The sequence below is a fragment of the Coptis chinensis genome, chromosome 2 (genome assembly GCF_015680905.1).
Source record: "Coptis chinensis isolate HL-2020 chromosome 2, ASM1568090v1, whole genome shotgun sequence".
Taxonomy (NCBI): domain Eukaryota; kingdom Viridiplantae; phylum Streptophyta; class Magnoliopsida; order Ranunculales; family Ranunculaceae; genus Coptis; species Coptis chinensis.
The window spans coordinates 46742275-46749403 of NC_141457.1; the positions used below are offsets into that span (position 1 = coordinate 46742275).

Here is a 7129-nt window from a genome sequence, read left to right on the forward strand (position 1 = left end):
TCACACCTTCACTTGACCGAGCATTCTTTGTCAACATTGGTGATCAATTGTAGGTAATAGCGCGCACCTGGCTATTTCATATAACTGTCACATTATCATCACTAATATCTCATTCATTAGTAATTTACAATTCTTTTTTACAGGTGATAAGCAATGGAGAATACAGGAGTCTGGTGCATCGAGCAATAACTAATTCCACGAAACGAAGAATTTCAATACCAACTTTCTATACACCCTCTTTCGATGCTGAAATTAAGCCCGCGCCTTTACTGGTGGCTAGAAATGACCATATTCCTCTTTATGTCCCATTCACATATCGGCAATTTCTAATCATTTCTACTCTCGGAGCCTTCATACCAGCACACTTCAACATTTTGAAGTCCATGCGGCTAATTAAGTATGAAGCAGCAATCCATTTCCCTTGTTGTACTAGTCAGTACGAAATACGAAGTAGCTATCGTTTATAGTTCCTGTGGAACTTAATAAATTTTAGTGGTTCACACTTTCACCTTACGCCGGAATATCCACCATCCCATTCTTAAATTTTTAACAACTGAAGCGTCTGCCGTCTTTCTAGTGTCCTCACAATATCCTGTGATTGCCTTGCTACTAAATATCAGTATCTTAATTATTATTATTTTCTTTCTTTCTTTCTTTATTTATTTATTAGTGATTGCCAAACTTCTCAGTTCTGTCCCTAAGAGTCACTCCCTGTTTAACAATAAGAACTCTTTCATGAAGGAAATACTGAAAGGCAACTACAAAAGCGAGTTATTGGTTTAGCCAAAGTAGCTAATCAAGCAAAGAGAGAACTACAATACATTTTCGTGCAACAAACCAGCACCAGCAATGCCTAGAGCAGAAAATGGTCTAATAGAAAATATTGCTTCAGTAGACTTATTATTCCCAACATTCGCGTTGAAATTGCTTCAGAAAGTGTTCCCAATCAGGAGTCAATGAAACATACACTTGAAGAAACTCTTGGAATTTGAAAACTCCGTATTTTGGTGGATTTAATTCATCAACAAGTTCTTCTGCAGGTTGTATGGTGCAATCCATTGAAGGGTAAATGAAAATTGCAATTGATGTTCGAGCAACCTTTGAATTAGTCACAACTCGGTGTTCAGCACTCTTTAGCTTCCCATTGCTGATAATCTGCATTGGAGATACACGGATAATACAAGTTTGTAATTGGTATTTAAGATATATATCATTCTATCTAGCTAGTGATGTCAAACTTTAGCCTCACTTCTTCATGTGTATTCTTTTAATGCTCAAATTTTGACATTTTTTGGTAGTTGGCCACACCGGAAAAATTGATCACGTCTTTTGAAAATAATGTTACGACATTAGAGGAATTGTAACAGATTAATGTCGCCTACATGTATAACTCGTGGTCATAATGTATACTTAGATATTCTTATGGTTATTAGTGTATTAGAAATTTACCTGTAATAGGTGGCCTAAGTTTATGGTAAATGCACTAGGAAGAGGTTCCACAGCAATCCATTCTGCTTCATTTAGCACTTGAAGTCCAGAGACGTCCCCTTGAAGAAGTAGAGTGAGTAGTTTGGGTCACTATGCTTTGGTAAACCGAGTGTTAAACTCGGATCAGGGCATGGTGGATAATGATTGATTGCCAACAATTAGATTTTGCTTAGCTCCTCTTCGAAATAACTTGATCCGACTCCCAATCCTTCAGCTATTAGCTCCAATAGCAGCAAACCTAAGCCCCTTATTACCATTGAATATGTCGCCGCAGCTTTTCTAAGTAAAATCAAATACCAAAAAGATTTGAATAAGTACAAAGTTCCATATTACACCCTTGTGCAATATCATACGACAAAAATTTTTTAGTAGATTTGCGTATTTAATTTATAGGCTTTTGGTGGTCGAAACACCTACCTCGCTTTCTACTATTTCGAGGTCTACTTGGATTCAACTAGGAAAAGTTTACAAATTTGCAGAGTAAACAAACAAACACAGGCTACAACTTGAATTGGTACTGGGTTAAGTGATGAGTGAGATAGATATTAAGAAGATACCTGTAGCTAGCTGGTTTTGAAGGTCACAAGTGCTTGAAACTCTCCACAGGATAGCAAGGATGCCTAAGAATATCCCTCCAGTAATGTGTTTCTTCACTGTCATAATCAATACTACTATAGAACCTAGAAACTTGTTTGGGGTCCTCAGAGAACATTGGCATCCTGTCCTCAATGGGCATCTCAAAGAACTCCTCGGCAACCCCCCTCATGTCTTTGATCATAGTTTCTGGGACTCCATGATTTATCACCTATTGGAATAACCAGCAATTTCATTTTTCTTTAGAACACTCTTCACGTGAGATTACTTTACAAAAGAAAATAATGGTAAGAGTGTATTGAACCTGAAAGAAACCAAATTTCGTGCTAGCATTTATAATTTCGTTGACTATAGCCTTGCGGTCTCGACTAACTTTTCCTAGATCGATCACCGGAATGGCAGCATACTTGGGAGCTATGTTTGGTCGTTTTTCAGGAGGTAAAATGTAAGATTCTGGCAAAGATTGGACGTTCAACCGGTTAGATAAGAGCTTCTCCATCTTCCAAGAAATGTTCTACTAGCGCAAATCAAGTGGTTTAGTAGTACAAATCAAGTGAACGTATATTTGTGACTGGGACTGCTAACAAATTTGTTATATTGTGATTACCTCCAAAGTTTAGACGACATCTTGATGAATAAAGCACATTTACTTGATAAAGCATCTTCTTTTGGTTGATAAAGCATCTTCTTTTGGTTAGACATGGCCTGGGGTCCTGTACTCCTCGCATCATTGCAATTTTGATAGTCTGTTTTAGTGATTAAGACAGAACTAAATTACAAATACATAACTTGACAAAGAAACAAGCAAGTTTTGATGAGAATCAACAACAAAGAGATACCATTCGGTAACAGTATGAAAATTTTGGATTGCTGCTTAAAAAAATCCACATTTTGTTTGGCAGAATGCGCCAAAATTAACCTTATCCCGTTATGAATAACTAGTAAAATCAATAAACTAATCTCTTGCCAAATATTGAAAAAGAAATCATATATGAGCTAATAAAATCCATAACTGGTAGACTGTTTTCTAATGGGACAGAGTTTATCATATAAAAAACAATTTCTCAAAGGTACTTATATTAGTGAAGAAAATTAAATATAAGGGTATATGCACATTAATATCAAGAACAATTCCACCTGAAAAGCAACGTATTAGAGCTCCAGCATTGATCATTTTCCTTTGGGTATAGTAGTTCAAATTTCTAAATTACCTATAGTTAGATGGCGTCATGCCGATGAAGGCCACAAGTGTTTAAAACTCTCCACAGGATAGCAAGGATGCTAAAGAGTATCCCTCCAAAAAAGTGTTTCATCATTGTCATAATCAACACAGCAATACTACTATAGAGCCTAGAAATTTTTTTGGCAGTCCTCAGAGTACATGGACATCCTGCCCTCAGTGGGCATCTCATAAAACTCCTCCACAAGACCACAACCCCCATCATGTCTTTGATCATAGTTTCTCGTACTCCATGATTCATCTCCTATCGGAATATAACTGGCAATATTTGGTTAGAACAATCTTCATGTGAAATTTGTCTCTTTAATATTTCTTTGATTATCACCAAATTACCACCAATAGTGGTACAACACCCAGAAGTAGATCGCCAATCAGATCTACAACCTGCATAGTCAACATCAGTCCATGCCCCGACCCGAGAATGACCATTATCTCGAAACAAGATGCCACGTCCAGGACATCCCTTGAGATAACGGAGAACACAAATAACTGCTTGAAGATGAGAAAGACGCGGCTTGTGCATAAACTGATTGAGAACTCCAACTGCATACGTAATATCAGGACGGGTAAGAGAAAGATAGAGGAGCTTCCCAAGAAGCCGTTGATACTGACCAATGTCTTCCAGCAACTCCCCATCATAGTCGGCCAGGTGATGGTTCTGTTCAATAGGTGTATCGGCAGGACGACATGCAAGTTGCCCGGAAGCAGAGAGAAGATAAAGAATATACTCTCTGAGAGATAAAAATACCATAACTAGAACGAGCAGTCTCAATCCCGAGGAAGTAACGTAGGGGGCTGAGATCTTTCACCTGAAAGCGAGTACTGAGATCGGATTTCAAGTCACTAATGCCCTGAACATCATTACCAGTAAAAGCAACACAACAATCTTCATACTTGAGTGTTGAAGAAACAAGGTGTGGTCAGCTTGACTCTGAACATATCCATATGCAGTCATGGCTGCAACAAATGTATCAGCCCAAGTGCGAGGAGACTACTTCATTCACCTAAGCCCGAAGCAGAAGAAGAACGGAAACTAGGTGGTGAAGGCATATAAGCCTCTTCTTGTAAAGTCCCATTGAGGAAGACATTTTTCACATCCATCTGAAAAAGGGGCATGACTTGGATGCAGCAAGAGAATATATAACTTGAATTGTATTCATCTTGGCCACAGGAGCAAAGGTCTCCTGATAATTAACCCCATGAATCTGTGCATATCCCTTAGCAACCAACCGAGCCTTGTACCTACTAACTGTTCCATCTGGATTTTGTTTCACCATGAAAACTCATTTACACCCAACTGCTCTACGCCCAAGCGGAAGAGAAACCAAGTCTAATGTATGACTAAGAACGTTAGCTCACAAACAATCCCAATCTCTCTCCTTTAACCAAGAAAAGATAGTAATTAATCAATCTTTAACCAAGAATTGATTGAGTGAAGAATAATAATAAAAAGCTCCCTCTCAAAACCCTACACTTAGCCTTATATAGGCAACCTAAAACAGACTCGAAAATATGGACCAAACAAGGGCCCAAAACTATTGAAGGAAATAAAACACGTAATAACATCCACTATAGGGCGCACACCCCTTATTTGAGCTACGAATGAGGGCAACCACCCCTGCCTTCTACTAAACAACAACTAATTCTTTGACGCACGATCACGAGCATCCATGAACTCATTTGCTATAGCTTGTACTGCATCATTCCCCCTTGGATAGAAGGAATTCGTCCTTGAATTTGATCCATCCTCATCGTCAGAAGAGTCACCAAAGAATGGAAGGAGGTGTTTTACATTGAAAACATCTGACGTCCAGATATGACTAGGTAATCGAAGGCGATAGGCGTTAGAGTTAATCTTTTCAATGACCTCAACATGACCAATCTTGCAAAGTTTCAACTTATTATAGTCACCGACGGAAAAACGGTCTTTAGTAAGCACAGCCCAGACAAAATCGCCCACCTCAAAAATGAATATTACGACGATGGCGATCAACAATAGCCTTGTACTTCGCATTGGACTCCAATAAGTTATGATGAACAGTTGCATAAGTGTCTTGAAGGTGCCGAGCAATCTTAGAAGTAGTAGAATGAATGGGCTGTAAACCAGGAATAGAAGCAAGATCAGCAGCAACTTGAGGATTAAACCCGTAGAGAACCTGGAAGGGACTATACCCAGAACTCCGATTAACCGAACGGTTAAATGCAAACTCCTCTTGGGCAAGATAAGAATCCCACTGTTTGACCTTAGTACCCACCAAAGAACGCACCAGATTACCAAAAGACCGGTTAACCCTTTGTTTAGCCATCAGTCTGAGGATGATAGGCAGTACTAAATTTTAACTTAGTATGCATCATCTTCCATAATCAACACCAAAAATGACGAAGGAAATGAGTATCCCGGTCATAAACAATAGAATCAGGTAAACCATGCAAATGGTAAACATCGTGAAAAAACAACTGTGCAACATTGACAGCATCGGTGGTTTTCTTGCAAGCAATTAAATGAGCCATCTTAGAGAACCGATCCACCACCACAAAAATAGAGTCGAAACCCCGTTGTGTACGAGGAAGACCAAGAACAAAGTCTATACTAATATCACACCATGGACAACTCGGAATAGGTAAAGGCATATATAACCCTGCATTAGTAGTGTCTTGTCACGCCCAAAGTGTCCCTCATTATGCAATTCAGTGAGGAGACGAAGACGAAGGCTACAGGTAGGAACACAGAGTCGCTTACCCTTAAACAAAAACCCATCTTATAAAGAAAAGTCAGACAACTGGCCATCCTGTGTAGCAGTCAGAATAGGTAAAAAATAGGGGTTATCACGATACATATCAGGAAAAGAGTCAAACCTCAAAATAGTAGTGCGCAAGGACACCAACAAAAAAGAACGCCTGCTAAGAGCATCCGCCACATGGTTTTGAACCATAGATTTGTGGCACAAGACAATGGTAAAATCCTACAAATAACTAGACCAGCGCAACTATCGGCCACTGATGTTATCTTGGTTACCAATATGTTTAAGTGCCTCATGGTCAGAATAAAGGATAAACTCCGAATGAATCAAATAATGATGCCAATGTTTAAGAGTCTGAACAACGCCATAAAATTCTAACTCATAAGCATTGTAATTCTGTTTCGTACCTGAGAGTTTCTCACTGAAATAAGCGACATGGTGAGAATGCTGACTAAGAACAACCCCAATACTAACTTTAGAAGCATCAGTACACACTTCAAAAGGAGAGGAGAAATTTGGCAGTTTAAGAATTAGTGCCGAAATAAGCTTAGTCTTGAGAAACTAAAAACTCTCTTTAGCTGCCTGAGACCAAAGAAACTTACTACCATGCAAACAGTTAATAATAGGAGCAGTGATAGTACTAGAGTGAGGAACAAAACAACGATAAAAATAAGCAAACCCATGAAAACTACGTGTTTCAGTTAATGTCGTCGGGCTAGGCCAGGAGCAAACCGCGTTGATTTTAGAACTATCCACCGAGATACCCTTTGCCGAAACCACATAACCCAGAAATAGAACTGAGTCAGTATAGAATACACACTTAGCAACAGCAACAAAGAGTTAAGCTTGGTGTAAGACAGATAACACAAACTGGAGATCCTGGAGATGAGATTGGATTTCCTTACTGTAAATTAATATGTCATTGAAGTAAACCACCACACACTTGCCCAAAAACGACTTCAACACCTGGTTCATGACTCGCATGAAAGTACTGGGTGCATTAGAGAGGCCAAATGGCATGACCAACCACTCATACGTGCCTTCTTTTGTTTTAAAGGCGGTTTTC

General features: G+C 39.0%; 1 long non-coding RNA gene across 1 annotated transcript; it reads right to left on the minus strand.

The window, feature by feature from the left end:
- Positions 1–753: 753 nt before the first annotated feature.
- LOC147516286 (uncharacterized) lies at positions 754–1763 on the minus strand. The gene is made up of 2 exons (XR_015213634.1): positions 1450–1763; positions 754–1155 (listed from the first exon to the last, which is right to left on the minus strand). It is a non-coding gene; the product is annotated as an uncharacterized LOC147516286 (long non-coding RNA).
- Between the last annotated feature and the right edge of the window lie 5366 nt (positions 1764–7129).